Genomic DNA, 18,678 nt, shown 5'->3' with positions numbered 1-18,678 from the left:
AAAAAAAAAAAAAAACAAAAAAAAAACGTAGCAGGCGTCCTCAGTTATGGCGAGGCGGCCGGAGTGGTAAAGGGAAAATTGTTAATTCTAGTAACAAGGAAGAGAAATGGAATGAACATGCCTAATCAGAGAACAATCCCTGTGTACAGGTTGGGCTGTACTCTGCAAACTGTTTTCGTCATGGAAACGTCCTTGTGCACCCGTTCTTACCAAGCTTCAAAACTACACAAAGGCGGGTAAATTCTAGACCAGTGGACCTACAAACCGAGGTGAATAACTAAACTACTAAAGAGTAAAAGATACAAAAGACAAGCTGGGGATGTAGCTCACGCCTTTAATCCCAGAACTCAGGAGGCAGAGACAAGGGGATCTCCCAATTTGAGGCCAACCTGTTCTACAGAGCCAGTTCTAGGACAGCCAGGGCTACACAGAGAAACACTGCCTGAAAAAAAAAAAAAAAAGATACAAAAGACAAATCATGCAGAAAAATAAACCAAAAAAATTTTTAAAAAAAAAACTACAAAATGCTCAATACCACCCATTTTTAAAATGTTCATCAAATCATAAAATAAGTAAAAATAAGACTCTTAACCTAAAAGATTCCATAAATCAAAACTGCCAAGTTCCAACAGTATTTGAAATAGTATTAGTCTGCATCGCTGAGGTCCTTGCAAAGGGTACATCATTTCTGGAGGGCAAAATGATAAAAAATAAATAAATAAATTTAAAACATATGCTATCATCAACATATGTTTTCCTAAGACTATATTGGCATATGTAAAGTCACAAGGTGTCCAAAGATCTCTGCATAAAGGTATTGACTTCATCATTGCATAGAAGAATGCAGCAACTGGGCATGCACTGCACATCCAGATGCACAGAACAGAGTGAACAGATGATGCCCCACTGGCCCAAAGGATGAGGTTCATCCACATCCTGAGATATGGTGTAGAACTTCCAGGACAGTGATTTCATGCTAATAGAAAGATATCTCACATATAATAGGGATGGGGGTGGACAAATAAGGTCTGTTATTATGGCGACAGAATTTAACCTAGTACATAAAGAAAGGAATTGTCTTTATTTTTAAGGACGTGTTATGGGCATCCAAACAGGCTGTCTTTCCACAGAAGTAAATAAATGGTACACAGTAGTTGTGGATTAGGGTTCAAGGTGTTGACATAATTGCTGTTTATCACATTGTACCTTTCTATGCAGTTGAGTTTTTTTTTTCCAAAACATTTTACGCAAAACTTTTGCTGAAAAAAAAAAGAATCCAAAAGGCAAATTCCTTGTGCACCCTTACTCAAAGACAACTCCATGAGGGAGGGTGAAACCAGCCCTGGGCTTGAAAGAGCTGTCTTCTGGTGAGTGGCAGGACCACAAAAGAACCTCATTAACATTGCCTTCAAACCCAATGGAAGTGGTAAATTTGGTCCTTGAGCATAAACAGTAATTATCCACGTGTTTCAAGAGTGAATTACAGTGGATTGAGTTTCATGTAGCAATGCTTACCCAATGCAGGTGGGATTCCCAGCCCTCTTTGATCCAGGTGGCATCCACAGATAAAAAACATAACCAGCAGAGCGTATAGCTCATGAATTCCAAACCCTCCGAAATATGTAATTCCCAAAGGAAGATAAACATTCCAGATGGCGAAATTCCTTTTGTATTCCACATGTGGCTCAGGCAAAGTATGTTTTTGGTCTTGGAAAAGATACATCATTAAATAAAATGCATATGCGGATTTTCTGATTTTAAAATGGATTGCCTAAAGTAAACCTTTTCTTTTCTTTTTTAGGATGTTTTGAAACGGTTATTTTAAGTTCATGAAAAAATGTAAGAAGGTTAAAAGAGAGAGAAAGGAACAGAATATTCTTATAATCTTGCCCCAGTTCCACACCATGTACATCTTGTTCACCGGCTCTGTCATTTGCTCTCTGACGGACATGGGCATTTTACCCTAGAACGCGACAGTATGTGCACCAAGGGTCCAATTCTCCCAAATGCTTCATATATATTTCTTCAAGACAAAAATACTTGGTTTGCAGAATGAATTTACAGATCCAATAACCCTTCTGCTGTTGCTGCAATCTATATTCCTCTTCAGTAGTCAGACACAGTGGAGCATGGTGCTCGCTCAAGCCCAGGACCTGGTCTGCGGTGGCACACTATACTCCCACTGTCAGGTCTCTAGCTGTGTACTGTTGAGTGATTATCAGCTCGGCCTCCGGTGGGGGTGTGTCCATATTAATAAGTATACAGTTGGAAAAACATGTGTGAGGTGTGTGCAAGCCTTGTACAAACCAGCACACAATGGCCAGAATCTCCAGCCTGCTTTATGCTTAGTCAGGTCCCAGCCTTTCTTTCAGGATTCTGATTTTTTTCTTTTTCTTTTTTTGGTATAGTCTCTCTCTCTCTCTCTCTCTCTCTCTCTCTCTCTCTCTCTCTCTCTCTCTCCCCTCCCTTCCTTCCTTCCTTCCTCCCTCCCTCCCTCCCTCCCTCCCTCCCTCCATTTTTCCCTTCTTCTTCCTCTCTTTCTCTGTTCTTTTTTATTTCTGGCTTCTCTGTTATCCCCTCATACTAGATTTAGGATTGACATTCTCAGTCAGAATAACACATATAATTGTGCTTTTGTCGCTGTCACCACTGTGGTGTATTACTGTGCTCGCCTGTCACCGTCACCTCTGTGGTGTATCAGTGTGCTCGCCTGTCACCGTCACCACTGTGGTGTATTACTGTGCTCGCCTGTCACCGTCACCTCTGTGGTGTATTACTGTGCTCGCCTGTCACCGTCACCACTGTGGTGTATCACTGTGCTCGCCTGTCACCGTCACCTCTGTGGTGTATTACTGTGCTCGCCTGTCACCGTCACCTCTGTGGTGTATTACTGTGCTCGCCTGTCACCGTCACCACTGTGGTGTATTACTGTGCTCGCCTGTCACCGTCACCACTGTGGTGTATTACTGTGCTCGCCTGTCACCGTCACCACTGTGGTGTATTACTGTGCTCTCCTGTCACCGTCACCACTGTGGTGTATTACTGTGCTCGCCTGTCACCGTCACCTCTGTGGTGTATCACTGTGCTCGCCTGTCACCGTCACCTCTGTGGTGTATTGTTGTGCTCGCCTGTCACCGTCACCACTGTGGTGTATTACTGTGCTCGCCTGTCACCGTCACCACTGTGGTGTATTACTGTGCTCGCCTGTCACCGTCACCACTGTGGTGTATTACTGTGCTCGCCTGTCACCGTCACCACTGTGGTGTATTACTGTGCTCGCCTGTCACCGTCACCTCTGTGGTGTATTACTGTGCTCGCCTGTCACCGTCACCACTGTGGTGTAATTACTGTGCTCGCCTGTCACCGTCACCTCTGTGGTGTATTACTGTGCTCGCCTGTCACCGGCACCACTGTGGTGTATCACTGTGCTCGCCTGTCACCGTCACCACTGTGGTGTATTACTGTGCTCACCTGTTCCACAATTATGGTCTTGGTTTTGAACCCTGCGTTAAGATATTTATTGTCTTCTCTGCTACCAACTTACTATTTTCTTTCTGTTTAATAAGGACACGGTTTAAAACTAGACAAAATTCTCCTCAATTTGTTTTCCTAAATATTTTACACTTAAATATTAATGCTGGAAGATCTTAGAACACCAAACTATTGAAATCATATTGGGATAAGTGGGGAAGTAGTTAAAGCTCTTCTGAGGATAATCCCGTCAACACAGGCTAACATTCCAACATGGGACCAGTACTGGAAAAGGCAAAACCCCAAACAAAAGATTTTCCAGATGGTTATATATGTTTTTGCTGAAAATGTGGTGCTGATCATATTTATCTCTGGGGTATTTTAAAGGGTTAAGGTGGGATGGGGAAGATGGCCTAGCATTTGCTGGTCTCACATTTCACATTACCCCCATGGCAGTTCAAATGGCTTGTTACTCCAGTTCTGGGGGATCTGATGCCCTCTTCAGGTACCAGGCACACATGTGGTGCCCACCATACATGCAGTCAAAATAGCCACACACGTAAAATTAAACAAATATTTTTTAAAGTTTAATTTAAGAGATTAAAGATCTATAATAATCCAAAGAGAGTGACTGCCACATTTCCAGGCTCAGAAACGAATCTGCATGAGGTGTCGCTTACTTTCTATCAGAACTGAAATAACCCATTAAAAGTGATAAGGGATGATGATTAGCAGGAAATCATACCAAAATGGATTATATAAACTAGGAATTACTGGTTCTTTGTGCAAATAACTTGGTCCACCAGTGTTGGAATGATGTTTAGGATCCCAGATTCATCGGTGATCTGACACAGCTTTGATCTTGAGCATGTCTGGGAGCTGTATAACCAACTAAGCAACTCTGAACAATTACCAGTCCTCCTAGTATTCACTCAGAAGACAAGCATAGGAGGAAAGCAAGCAGCAGACTCGACTCACAGGAGCTCAAAACTGCCACTCATCAAAAGGCGCTACGGCAAACTCAGAATTCAACCAAAAACGGAGAGAAAATGTTCACAGTGTTTTATTTGACAAAGGACTTGGATGGGTTTTACATTACTAGTGTAACTAATGACCACAGTTAGTGTTAGGGTTTGCATCTGAGATTTCCGGAAGACTCGTGTTTGGAATCCATCCTCTTCAGCAGGTGGAAGTGTTTGGATTGGTTATAAAACTTTTACAAAATGGTTATCCCTGTTTGCTTCCTATTCAACTCTTTTTGTTTGCTGTCCACCAGAGCTGAACAACTGCTACCCACATTCTCCCATCGCACTGATGTTCTGCCCAGTCACATGGGACTAAGCAACTTTGGTTTGAACCTTCTAAAACCCAAATTAATTTTTCTTTCCCTGAAGTTCTTTTTGCCATTTTAGTCACCATGACATAAAAATATAACTGATGCTTTTGGTGAATTAAAGCAACATAGGTGTATTAGCCTGCACTTTTGTGTTTGAAAGGCCAGGCGAACCAGAATGGCCCTTTGTTCTTGCCCTCTCTAGGCCAAAGTACAGATGTCAGCCATTGTGTGCTTCAGGCTGGAGGGGCCCATGAAGAATCTACTTCCATGGTTGTTCAAGCTGTTCCCAGGACTCAGTCCTTGAAGCTTGCAAGGCTGATGTCCTCATTTCCTTGCTAGTGTCAGCCATAAATGCTGTGTAGCGACTTCCTCCAAGAAACAGAGGCTCACTAAAGCACACGATATTCTAGTAGGTGAAATGCTCCATCTACAGGGAAGCTCATTACGTTCAAGAAGTAGAATCGTCACAGTCTCAGGAAGGTCCTGAAACTGATGAATTTATTGGGCCTCTATGCAGTAAAGACTGCTAGCAAAAGCTCTCAAGATGAGCTGCCTTGAAGACTCTAAGATCACATCAGATGGCTGAAAAGAGCAGAGACCAGCCAAACTGCCTGGAAGAACTTCAGACCAACTGTGCTATCTGAAAAGAACACTCTACAACCTGTTGAGTTGCCTGAAGGTTATACAAGAAGCTCCAGGAGTCCGGCTTTCCTGAACTATCACCTATACTTAGATGGGCACTGGGGGATACAGTTGTCTCTGAGTCATATCTGTTCTTTTGAGGAAACCCTTCACCCCAGACTTCAGTAATCCCAATAAAATTCATTGGTTCAGCAAGCTGGATTTTCATAGATATTTACTTTGGTGTGGTTTTTCTTTCCCAACAGGGTTGAGTAGACATTTGTTCATATCTCACCAGGCATGGTGTGTCATGACACCAAGCCCTCAAATCTCCCATATTATTTGTCATGTTGCCACTTCGATTTTTGACAACACATAAGCAATGTATGCTTAGTCTCCAGGCACGTGTTCTAATGCACAAAATTCTATCTTTTCCTCCTGTTGTAACTTTTATGCTTCCAGCTAAGAGATATTCTGCTTTTAGAATCTCATGAGATTAGATTTTTTCCCCAGATAACCCAGGAATATCTCTCATTTTGATCTCGCCACATAATTACATCTGCAAACTCTGTTTAGGCTTCTAATGGAACACAGTCACTGCAGAGAAGAGTTTAGACATCTTCCCACAGACATGCCCAGGATACAGATTTCAAAGGACAAAAGACCGTAGTCTTGCGAGAAGGCACTTGAGAGAGTAAATATGTGGAACCATCATCAAATTATTCACCAGAAAGGGACAAAGGTACAGTTCTGATGGGCCGTCACTTTACACGTGTTCCAATGAAGAAAACAAGAACTGGCAAGCATGCAGTATAACTGGGCTCTCATTTTTTAGGAAGTCATTAATTTCATTTATATAAGCTTACACAAGTAGAGTTGGCACTCAGTACTTAATAACACAAAATAGACCATTATTTTTTATTTTCATTTTTATTGTTTTTATTGAGCTATACATTTTTTTTCTGTTTCCTTCTCTTTCTTTTTCCTCCCCTTCAACTCTCTTCCATGGTCCCCATGGTCCCAATTTACTCAGGAAATCTTGTCTTTTTCTACTTCCCATGTAGATTAGATCCATGTATGTCTTTCTTAGGGTCCTCATTGTTGTCTAGGTTCTCTGTGAACTGTAGGCTGTTTTTCTTTGCTTTATGTTTAAAAACTGCTTATGAGTGAGTACATGTGATATTTTCCTTTCTGGGTCTGGGTTACCTCACTCAGTATGATGTTTTCTACATCTATCCATTTGCCTGCAAATTTCAAGATGACATTATTTTTCCTGCTGTGTAGTACTCCATTGTGTAAATGTACCATGTTTTCCTTATCCATTTTTTAGTCAAAGGGCATTAAGGTTGTTTCCAGGTTCTGGCTATGTCAAACAATGCTGCTATAAACATAGTTGAGCACATGTCCTTGTTGTATGATTGAGCATCCTTTGCGTATATACCCAAAAGTGGTATTTCTGGATCTAGAGGAAGGTTGTTTCCTAATTTTCTGAGAAATCATCATACTGCTATCCAAAGGAGCTGTACCAGCTTGCGCTCTCACCAGCAATGCAGAAGTGTTCCCTTCACCCCACAACGTCTCCAGCATAAGCTGTCATCAGTGTTTTTAATCTTTGCCATTCTTACAGGTGTAAGATGGAATCTCAGAGTTGTTTTGATTTGCATTTCTCTGATGACTAAGGATTGAGCATTTCCTTAAGTTAGAGCATTATTTAGAAAAAAATATGGGATTATCTTTTCAAAGAATAATCCCAGAATTTATCAATACCGTAAACATTTAATAACCATAACAGAATCATCACTGAGGCACAAACTTCAACAGAGATTTTCTTGAAACATAGTACAAAGGTTTCTAGCTCAAGATCACATCGCAAAGTGTTAACAGTAGGAGCGTTGGTTTCTAAGGCTCTGTCCTTCAAAAGAACACTCTTGGTTATACATGGCTTTAAACCTTGAACTGTAGTTATACTACAAGACCTCTACCCCAATCTAAAGTCAGTTAACTGGTGACATTGCCTTACTTACTTTTCTCTTGCTGTGAGAAAATATCATGACCAAAAGCAACTTGAAGAGGAAAGGTTTTATTTCATCATACAGCTTGTAATTTAATATGGAGGGAGTGCATATTGGAACTTAAGGCAGGGACTTGGGGTTGGAACTGATGTAGAGGCCACACAGGAGGACCGTCTACTGACTTGCAAGCCTAAAAGTCATAGCTCATTTTCCCATGAACCAGTAGAGTAATAAAAGGTTTGATGTTAAGTACCAAAGGTAAACAACTCTAAGTATGGTCCTTACATTCTCTAAGTACACCCCCTTCATAGATATATTAAATTAATTATGAAGCAATTTGCATTTCAAGTATATGAAACTCTGAACCTTTTAACAACAACATGGCATGCTCTAGAAAGATGCTTTATTTAAATTATTATTTTCCTACATTGCACTTGTTTTGTTGTTCCATTCATCAGATTCTTTATATCTGTGATGAAGTCTCTGGAGAGGTTTATAAAACTTTTTTCCAGGGAAAAATTTAAAATGAGGTTCATCAAAAAAAAATAAGTAAATAAAAAAAAAGTTGGTAGCTCAAAGGTAGAAAAAAGTGTCCTTTGTATTATTCCCTCTGTTTCTCTGTTGTGAATAATTCATGGATACTTATGAGACTGCTTTCAGAGGAGCCCTGTGCTTTCTGGAGTTCGAGCAACATCAGCACCACATTCACCCTTGTTTCCCTGCTTTTAAAGTTTCATCATCAAATTACACTTTAAGCAGCTCAAGTTGGTAGAGTGAGTGTCTCACCTGCTTGAGAATCTATCTTCAGATTCCCAGGGCTCATGTGAAAAGCCAGCAGGGGGATGCACAGCTCTAACCCTAGCACTAAGAAAGCAGACACAAGCCGATTCCTAGAGTTCACTGGCAGCTGGTCTAACCAAATCTGTGAGGTCAAGGTTCAGTGAGAGAGCGTGTCTCAAAAAATAATATGGAGAACCATTGCACAGGACACCTGCCGTCAACCTCAGACCTCCATATGTAAGCTTACATACACACAAGTGCATGAATACCCATGTACAAAACACGCCACTCAAGTGAGAGAGCGAGATCTTAACCTTGGCATTTGGAAGGAGTTCCCAGCCTTACAATGTGCTCTTTACAAAGAAACTGTCACATTTGTTGATGTATGGTTTTCCTTCCCAGTGTCGAGAAGCCCACAGATTCCACTCCTGTGATGATCAAACTCTGAGAAACACCAGGCACATACAGTTGTTATATACCTACAATTACTTCTCACACATACCCTGAATACACGTGTGCCCCTACAATTCAAGTAAAATGATTTTCCTCTGAAGATGACAACAGATGAATATCTCAGCACAAGGGTGGCTTGGTAAATCCAGCCTGACAATTCACAAATACCAAAGCAGCATTTCCTAAGAATGGTGTGTATTCATCAACATTTATCTACTGCATCGTTTAAAGTGAAACTTCATAATATATATATAATATATATAATGACCTAATATTACACTTGTATTTTCCATTTAAGATTGAGCAGTACTTTCAAAATATTTCTTACAATCCTGAGTTTCTAATAGTTCATTCTCTTGACCAAATAATTGCACATGGTTTTGTGAAACAATAAGAGATTTGAATGTTTTAAAATATGTTACAATGACTGGAAGTTGTACAGGAACTCAGGAAAGTCTTGGGGAAAAGGCAGAGGAAAAAGGCAAAACTCACATGGGTTACAATAGTAAATAAGCCATTGATTATGAGTCTCTGAAGAGCCTGGTTGGAACTAAACACAAAATTGCCACTGAAATTAAGCAACCAGCCATCTGACAACTGACTCCACCCCAAAATCTACTAGTGGAAATCAACACTGAGTGTCATAAAGTGAGTCCTAAAGTTTGTAGTTTCTCAGAACCTTGTTGACCAAAGACAAAAGAAATGGAAGTTAAAACCTGGAAAATACTGGCCACAGGCTCACATGGTAAACCCAGAACTTTCAGCATGGGTAGGTCAGTGGTGGAGAATTAGGAACAAAATCAAAGAGACTTCCTCTAAACACTTCAATGTTGCAAAGAAACTAATGCTAGAAAACTATTGTTCTGTCCCAGGAGTAGCTATAGCAACCATTTTGAGCAGTGAACTTTGCAGATAGTTATTTGTGTCATCAGCCATCAAGGGATGGTGTTATCCAGCCACACCTTAATGTTGTCTGGACACCTTGCCCTTGAATTTCCTTCCCCTGGCACATTTGCCCTGGAACTTTCCACATTTCGAAAGAGGAACAAGCTCTTCCAACTTTCATCATTAGCTGAAGCACAGCTTTCCCGACAAACGGGTCAGCATCCCATTTATTCTACCTCCTTGATTCCCTCCTCTTGACGCTGGTCCTGCTGTTATTCGTGCTCTAAACTAATCCAACTGGGACCCAGATCTTTCAAGCTTCCATTAGTCCATCTGATGAGGCCATGTCCACATGACAATATAGCATATCTGCTGGGGTGTGCGTGAGTACACAGGTCCTGTGGAGCCAGACAGATGCTTTTTAAGGGTAGAGCTTTTGTCATAGAGGTCCATAAATAAGCTGGGAGGAACAGAGGGCTTCGGGGACAATGCCTCCCTGAAAGCCGGTGCAGAGGCTTTCACTGTGGACCTGGTCGGGGATACCACCTAGAGACTTTTGTTGTTTGTAAATGGAAGGCTCTGTCTGACACAAACTTTAAACTCCCGTTGGACCACCATTTCTGTGGACAGAGGTTTCTATTCCACCAGGTCCCACATCCGTTTCATCACAAATAAACACAAAGAGGCCTACATTAATTATAAACTGATTGGCCTATTAGCTCAGGCTTCTTATTAACTCTTATAACCTATTTTAGCCCATAATTCTTGTCTATGTTAGCCATGTGGCTTGGTTCTTTTTTCGGCGAGGCAGTTACATCTTGCTTGCTCTGTGTCTGACTACCTCTCTGTCTGGGCGAGAATAAAGACTGAAACTTTCCTCTTCCCAGAATTCTCATTGCTCTGCCTATATTTCCTGCCTGGCTACTGGCCAATCAGCATTTATTTAAAATACAAGTGACAGGGTACAGACCATTGTCCCACAGAATATTTCCATTCAACCTTCTCTGCCATAGTGCTAGGCACACTTTCCTTTCTTTTGATTCGTCAGATTTAGTATTAGTAACAGACCCTCAGATGGTACATCACAGAGTATGCTGCCCTTTTGTCTGTAAATAGTTTGTTCATGAAATTCTCCTCACATTATTCCAACATGAACATCTTACCTGCCATCCCTGAGGCTACAGCTGCTTTTTATTCCGATTAAGCAAAAGCAATTTCCCACTCTGAATTCACTTAAAAATATGTATTCCCTAAACAATGAAAACACAGCAGTATACCATAAAATGGGTGTGAGTACCTAAGAGAAAGCAGACAAAAATAGCCTCCACATTCTTAATTGATACTTTTCTTAACAGTGGGGTATGAAATTCTTATTGATAGGCCTCTGGGATGCTGTGCAGAGTCAGTGTGTATTGAGAGAGCAGATGGCGCATGTGGCTTCACACACCGAGTTTAGTGATAAGATGATGGCTGCTAGAATTATCTGGGGGAAGGGAATTTTCAGGATTTGGTTCATTGTGTGATTCAGGAGTATTCCTTGGAAATTGAACTACCTGGCACACTTCTGGGGGTTTGTATGAAAATGGCAATGCTGCAGGATCCTGGCCTATGGCACAATTTTTAAAATGTGGTCTCTTGCAAAAAGCAAAGGCTGAGATAAAGACTTGGATGGGTACCTACTTTGAGAGGAGTCTAGAAAATAATAATGCCAGTAGAATAGCCATGTTCTAGTGAATCCAGATTATAAGGTCTAAAACCAAGCACTTGAATGATCCTGGTCTTGAAAAGATGACCTCAATGAACACTCTTTATCCTGGAATATGGTGCCCTGAGGCAAGAACTCTTGCAATCAAGAATGATTTATAAATATTTATGAACATACACAGCATGGGAAGCAACCTGAAGTGTACAAGGCTTGACTCCATCTGGGCACCTTGCTGGGTGGCCTGAGAAATCGGGTATGCTGAGAATTTCATGATGTAACTGCTAGAGACGAGAGGAAACTCATCTCCCAGGGCCTCAAATGAGAAAGTAAAAGTGGTAAGTGGGTGTCAGGAGGTCAACCATTTGCTTATTACAGAGAGAATCAGGTTTCCTTTCCTGGAGGAGCGGCAGTTGGCAAAGGCCCTGGGACTCTGGCGAATTAACTTCTGTTTTTCTTTAAGATGAAGAGAGGAGTCTTCACACTTCCGCACATTTGATAGAAAAGTTTGTAAAACGTCCCTCAACAGAATGATAAGGAACTCAGAGTAACCATAAGTAGTTAAGTACAAAATAAAAGGAAGTTTAAGAAGGGCCAGGGAACAGTGAAGTCTTAGTTTTATCCTTTCTATAGTCATCTATATTTGGAGGATCTACATATCTAATTCAAGGATGGTCAAAGTAATATATTCATTTCTAATATTAATAAAGGCTTCTATAAATATTTCATTGTATCTACCACCAGTAACAATGTCACAGAAAGAAGCTTAGAAGAGTTGAGGAAAGACTTCCACTGTGGGACAATGGTCTTTTATCCTGTCACTTGTATTATTTTTAATAAAACACTGATTGGCCTAGTAGCTCATGCTTCCCATTAATTCTTATATCATATATTAGCCCATAATTCTTGTCTGTGTTAGCCACATGGCTTGGTACCTTTATCAGCAAAGCATTCCTGTCTTGCTTCCATTGCATCTGGGTGACCACTACAGACTGAGCTTTCCTCTTCCCAGAATTCTCCTGTTCTCATTGCCCTACCTCTACTTGCTGCCTGGTTGCCCTACCTATACTTCTTGCCTGGCTACTAGCCAATCAGTGTTGTATTAAAAATAACACAAGAGACAAATCTTTACAAAATACAAGACCATTGTCCCACAGCTCTTGACAGGAAGTAGCGGCTGGGTGACAAGAACAGGAGAATTCTGGGTAGATGAAAGGTCAGTCTGTGACTGTCACCCAGACACAGAGGAAGAAAGACAAGAATGCCTTGCTGATAAAAGTATCAAGCCATGTAACTAACACAGACAAGAATTATGGGCTAATATAAGTTATAAGAATTTATAAGAAGCCTGAATTACTAGATTAATCAGTGTTTTACTAAAAATAATACAAGTGACAGGATAAAAGGCCATTGTCCCACAGCAGACTTCCAAAACTGAATATTATAGGAGTCCAATGTCAACTCACCTGGCAGCTATACTGGAGGAGCTTAAGGCTGTGTTATTTCTTCCACAAGTCATTTCTAGAATTTACTGCTTTCCACATATTGCCCTACTTTCTGTATGTCCAACCAGAATCAACTGTTTCTTTTTTGTTGTTAAGATTTTTTGTTTGTTAGTTTGTTTTTTCTTTGAGTTGAGAAATAAGCTACACCAAATGCTTTCCAAGGGTCTTTCAGTCTTTTGTTCATGATTGAAAAGTTTTTGTCTGGGCTTCTTCTTGTCAAGAGTTGCACCACCAGTCTTCAGGTCTGCCCCATACATATTCCCTCAACTCCACTGCATCTGCAAACTGGCAAGAGGGCCCATTTACCCAAGGGATTCTTCCCAATGTTTATGAGCATCTGTAACTCTGAAGAATCTTTGCCATATGCAAAGGGAAAAGGTAAGTCGGTCACTGAGAAACTGACTTGGAATCAGTCAATCATTAAGACAAAAAAAGAAATTATAGTCGAGGCAAACATCTTAGAAAAAAGCACTATGGATATTTTTATACTTGGTTCTTTAAAACTGGAGAATCTTGCCACTCAATAAATTGATCAGTAACAAGATTAGGACTTTCAGAATCCCCCTCCACACACATATACACACTAGAGTCCCCTAGAGAAAACCTATTCCAATTCTCTTCCTGGCAAGTGATCCAGTTCCTTCCTTTGAGCAGGGCAACTGTTGTAAATTGCCGATGATGTGGAACTCCTGACTTGGTGTCAGCCTCTCCTCTCAGACAGTCTGGATAACAGATTCTAGGTCAAGCTATGGCTCCTGCTTGTCTTTGAGCACTGTCACCACTGCGCAGCGGTTCCTCACCCCAGGCTAGCCACCACGTCAGATCTCTAAGCTAAGGCAGAGCAGGTCCCACATAAATTTCATGTCTCAGCTTTTCTGCATCCAAGTGAGTTAGAAGTCCATCCTGGAAAAAAAAAAGTCCATCTTGCCTGGCATTGTCTCTCCTTTTACTGGATGCTCAGTATCTTTGGTCTTGTTCAAGGCACCATCTGCCCCTTAGACAAGCTAGCACTGCCTTAATGATAGATGTGACATTCACATTTTCTACTTTCATGTCTGATGTGAATGCATTTGGGATAGCATCTACCCATTGGGGCTACTATAGCTCTGAACTAAGTTGGAGAACAGGCCCAATTTTCTCATGATATGGATTAGACAATGGAACAAATCCTCTATAGGCTTCAGAGAGTTTGTATCCAAATAACCAGTTGCCAAAACAACTGGAGCAAAGGAAATGCTTCACAAAGACCAGACAGTGGCTATTTGCAGTGGATGTTACCTGTTTGAAGTTGTTTGTATCATGACATCAATTTTCAACTTGAATTCCTATTAGTCATCTACCTTTGCTTGACAAGTTACCCTTAATGTGTACTCGTTCAAAATGCAACTATTTATTTTGCTGATAATAAATGTCTTTGGAGATGATTTCATGGGGGATTACCCATCTCTGCCTCATGTGACTCAGCTGGAGGCTGGAGACGCTGTTTGGGACATGGCTGCTCCCATGCCTAGCTTGGTACTTGCTGGAAGTTTGTTGGGCCGAAGGTGAGAATTATGTTTCCTATCAGGTAGCTTCACTACAGTTGGCTTGGGCCCTCTCATAGTAAGACCATTTCCAGATGTCCCGAAATACGTGTTGTCTCTAAGAGCCGCATAGAATAGGCCTTCATCTGTATTCCTAAACATAGTTTAAATGGATCGTCTAGTTTCATAGAGAAAAGATGGCCTTCATTTCTCCATAGAAACAGTAGAGTGTCAAGATTCCAGAACAAAGGACATGGGACTGCAATACAAATGATACAAAGTTCAAAACACTTTTAGGAGACCAGATTGCTCAAGCCAAAGCAATTTTTTTTTTACTTCCTATAAGTACATTTGCTTCAAATAGGAGGAATTGAGGAATATTTACATAAATTCATTGAACATTCGGGGGCTATATGAGGGTTTTCTTTGTTGAGATCCATTCTATTGCTGAAGTAGAATGTAGGTTTTTCAGGACAAGGGAATATACTCAAAACATGAATAACAGCAATTCAAACTGCCTTTAAGTTAACAAAAAAAAAAAGCAGGGTGGGAATCACCCTGCTGTGGTTCTCACAGGCACATGAGGAAGACTAGAAGGAAGAAAAGGCAAACAGAAAACACTAGGGAGAATTACAGCCCAAGGAGAAGGAGGGAGGAGAGGCAAGCAGAGGACAGAGCAAGAAGTATGATTTGCTGCAGGAATACAAAGCTCTTTTGGGCTTTTCTAGGAGCAGCTAAATTCTAGGGTCCATACCACCTGCCTTCTCGACACATCCCCTTACCTCCTAGAAGCCCAGCTTCCTAGGATTCTGAGAAAGAAGTGGGTAGTCTACACCAGCAGCCTTTTAACTTGATCAGCAAAGAAAGCTACAGGATGCCACCCCAAATCCCACCCTTGATTTCAAAGATTTGGGGAAAAGAGAAGGAGCTCTCTGTTAGGGTACAGTAAAGAAAGCAGACACTTGGTCAGCACTCAGTGCCACCCCTGCAGGGACAGTTCACCTGATGCTAGGAGTTCTTAGAGGGCCCATTCTACATGGCCAATTGCTTTTTATTTCCTCTTTGATTTTTCCATCTCTGAACCTACATATTACCTGGGAGCTTAGAAATGTAAAACCATATCTAAATATCTGAGCATACGGTATCCATTTCTGACATGCTACTTCTGCCGGCACTTTAAATGACATGAGGATTCAACGAAAGATTTTAAGAGAGGGAGGGGTCAAACTTGTATATTATCCAAATTTGACATTATGACACAGTGTTGCCAAGCACGAAGTTAATGGTTGAGATTCGTGCACTCAATATTAATAATGATGATGACAACAATAATAAATAGTAAAAATAATTTTAAAAACTTACAACATATGTTTTAAGTAAATGTATAATTTTATGTTGAGCTATGTTCATAATTATTCTCCTTGCCACATGGCCTGTAACAGTGGTTGGACAAACCTGGAAGGAATTCTATGGCTGAGTGGGGCACAGTGCAGGAGGAAGTTATGTAGGCAGGAGGACCAGGGAGGCTACTTAGCCATCTCTTGCACTGATCTGGGCAAAAGAAAGAGGATCTTGGCACACAGGTGATATGGTGGCTTTGGAGAGGGATGACCTTTCCATTGGGGTTGGGAGTCTCTCCATTGTTAGAATGTTCACTATTGCTAGCACTGCTTGAATTCGATCTAAGAATTTTGCCTTGAAATATCAATAGTGGGAGCAGAATTTCTTATGACTTCCAGGCAAGTAAATGAATGTTTCTCACACATCACTTCCCACAAACTACCTGAAGATCCAAGAATCTGTAACTCTGTGCTCATAGGCGATGAAAAGTGAAGGCAGAAAGACATAGCATATGGCCACAAAGAGACTTGGTCCCCTCAAGCAGACACTAAAGATCTCACAGTCTCTCAAATAAGTCAGGACTGCATTGTGCTGTTGCTGCTTGCATCTTCACGGGTTGATACGTAGCCGAGCTGCCACGACTTTCTATTCTACTCCTTCTAATGTATGCCCTGAGTTTGCAACTTACCTATGTTTCTGCCAACATTTCTCACACAAATTGAGATGATAAGCCACACTAGTTGAGCACGTTCAAAATTATACAACATGGTAAAGTGAAAACCCTGTGTACACATTTACCTCTTCCAGAGCGAAACAAATAAGTGAAGTCAGAGCCCATTAAATTAGAGACGGATTGAGCCGAATGATTGTGCAGGTGTTCCGTTTCAGAATGTGTTAGACCATAGTGCCGGGGGCCTCAGAGCTCATTTCTAACCTAGACTAATCGTGCTGAGAGTAATGACCTGCAGTTACTGCCTTGTGAATCAGACCCTATGATATTTAAAATAATTAAGATCAAAGCCTAAAGAGAAGGCCACTGAATTCGCCAGTCATAAAATGTGAGCACATAACCAAAGGCTGTACTTGTCTGCTTAACAATGTTTCACGCTCAAGTTATAAAAACGGTGTTAAGAGAGAGACAAAAACGTCATCTTCAAAAATGTTGCTTTCCCACCCTCCCATTCCCAAAGGAGCAGCCCAGACAGCAAGAAAGGTCTTTCGAGGGTAATCTGAAGCAAAAATAGAACTCAAACACCATTACAAGTATGAACAGACAGGGTCGATGCTGAGCTGGGCTGGTGGGACCTATCAGCTTGCTGGCTGCCATCCCAAGAGGTGACCTGGGATGGGAATCTGCTTCCCATTTGTAGGCAGTTGGCAAGAAGTGTGAAATGAATTGGTTTGTCCGGGCTGAGTTCCCAGGAAAAGGGTGTCTTTCATACCAAAAGCTCCCACCCCAAATAGCAGGGTGCTTCAAGCCAAACAGTTAGACGGTCAAATAAGTGCTAATTGAGTGAGAGGTTTGATTAGGAGTAAGTTGACAATTCAGTTCAGTTGAGGCCCCTCAAAAGGCAGGCCTCGAGTTTAGAGAGGCTGGGTAGAGCACCCCACAGTTGAGGGTGGCTTCTAATCCACTGACGAGACATCGCTTGACAATTTCTAATCTCTGGCTAGAGAAGTGAGAGACAGCAGAGAGACCCGTGGTCAGTAGTGATGGCAGCATGGGATGCTATGGCGTTGATTCAGAGGACGGATCTGTTCACAGGATCCCACTGGAGATAGACTTGTCTATTGAGCCACTGTGGGGGGACTGAAACAATGAATCAATCTACAAAAGAGGGGAGGCTGCATCTTTCTGTGGCTGGGTTCCCCAGGAAGTTTTTATTCTCTTTGTCAGGACATGTACATCTCTACTTAACAAATGTACCCACTGAGGATTTACTTTATCAAGCACTGCTTTTGTTGCTTTGAAAATGTCACCTCTCTGACACCTGGGGCAATCCTCCAAAGTAAAGGATGGCATTATTGTCATTATTGCCACTTTATAAGCAAACACCCTGATGCATGGAGGTGCTTGGAAACTAGCAAGTGGGACACCTAGCCTTCAGAAAAAGGGAGAGGCAGTGCAAAATAGAAGAGAGAGAATGTTCCAGGAGAAGAAAGGAAGAAATATTTGTTTGTTTGTTTGTTTGTTTGTTTGTTTGTTTTGGAGGGAGGATATATAAAAAACCAAGGCAGAATTTAATGGGCTTCTTCACTCCCCCTTTCCCACAATTGCCAAAATGAAAGCCCATTAATAAAGCTTAAAACTAAAGTTTAGTACAGATAAAAGCAAGTCCTCATTACCCAACGTATAATTAACTGGGGAATTCACAGCTGGGGGACAGTGAGCAGGGAGGATGGGGCTTGCTGATTCAAGCTGCTGGTTTTCAAACAAGGTGTTAAAACCAGACAACCAGACCTCACTTCAGCTGCTGCCCAGGAACCTCTGCTGTGAGTGACACTGAGAAGCCAGAGCTTGGAAAAATCATCCTAAGTGTTTTATGGATCAAAGAAACTGGGTCAAATGTGTAGCCCCTTGTTTAACTAAAAGCCTATCTTTCCCAAGCCCGACCTCTCCCCTTTCTTAAGGGCAGACTTCTATATTCCACCATGCTTCAGCTGTTCTCTGCCTACCCACCTTCCTGGGACCATCTGAGGAAGTCTCAGAACACTTACCCAATTTCCTCATCCAACCCCCCTAGGATTGGTGCTTAATGTTCCTTGAATATCATCTCATCCCTCTGATGACTTTGTGGCCCAGAGCAGCACCTTCTCAATTCACCACAGTCTTACCAATAGACAGTATGCAAGTAGACAACACAGCCATTCACAGCTACAAGATTCTGTCTGGTTAAAGAAAGGTTCTGCTGTCTTCTGCAAATCTACCTCCATGGATCTATCCCCAATTAAAGGACCATCCCACTTCTTACTGTCTAATTCCAAATACCTTTCTTTCTGGACACTCATGTTTCTCGGTCTTTCACTCCCAACTCTTTGGTTTGAACTT

Source organism: Microtus pennsylvanicus, chromosome 2 (genome assembly GCF_037038515.1).
Source record: "Microtus pennsylvanicus isolate mMicPen1 chromosome 2, mMicPen1.hap1, whole genome shotgun sequence".
Lineage (NCBI taxonomy): Eukaryota > Metazoa > Chordata > Mammalia > Rodentia > Cricetidae > Microtus > Microtus pennsylvanicus.
Note: the sequence above shows the minus strand (reverse complement) of the source record.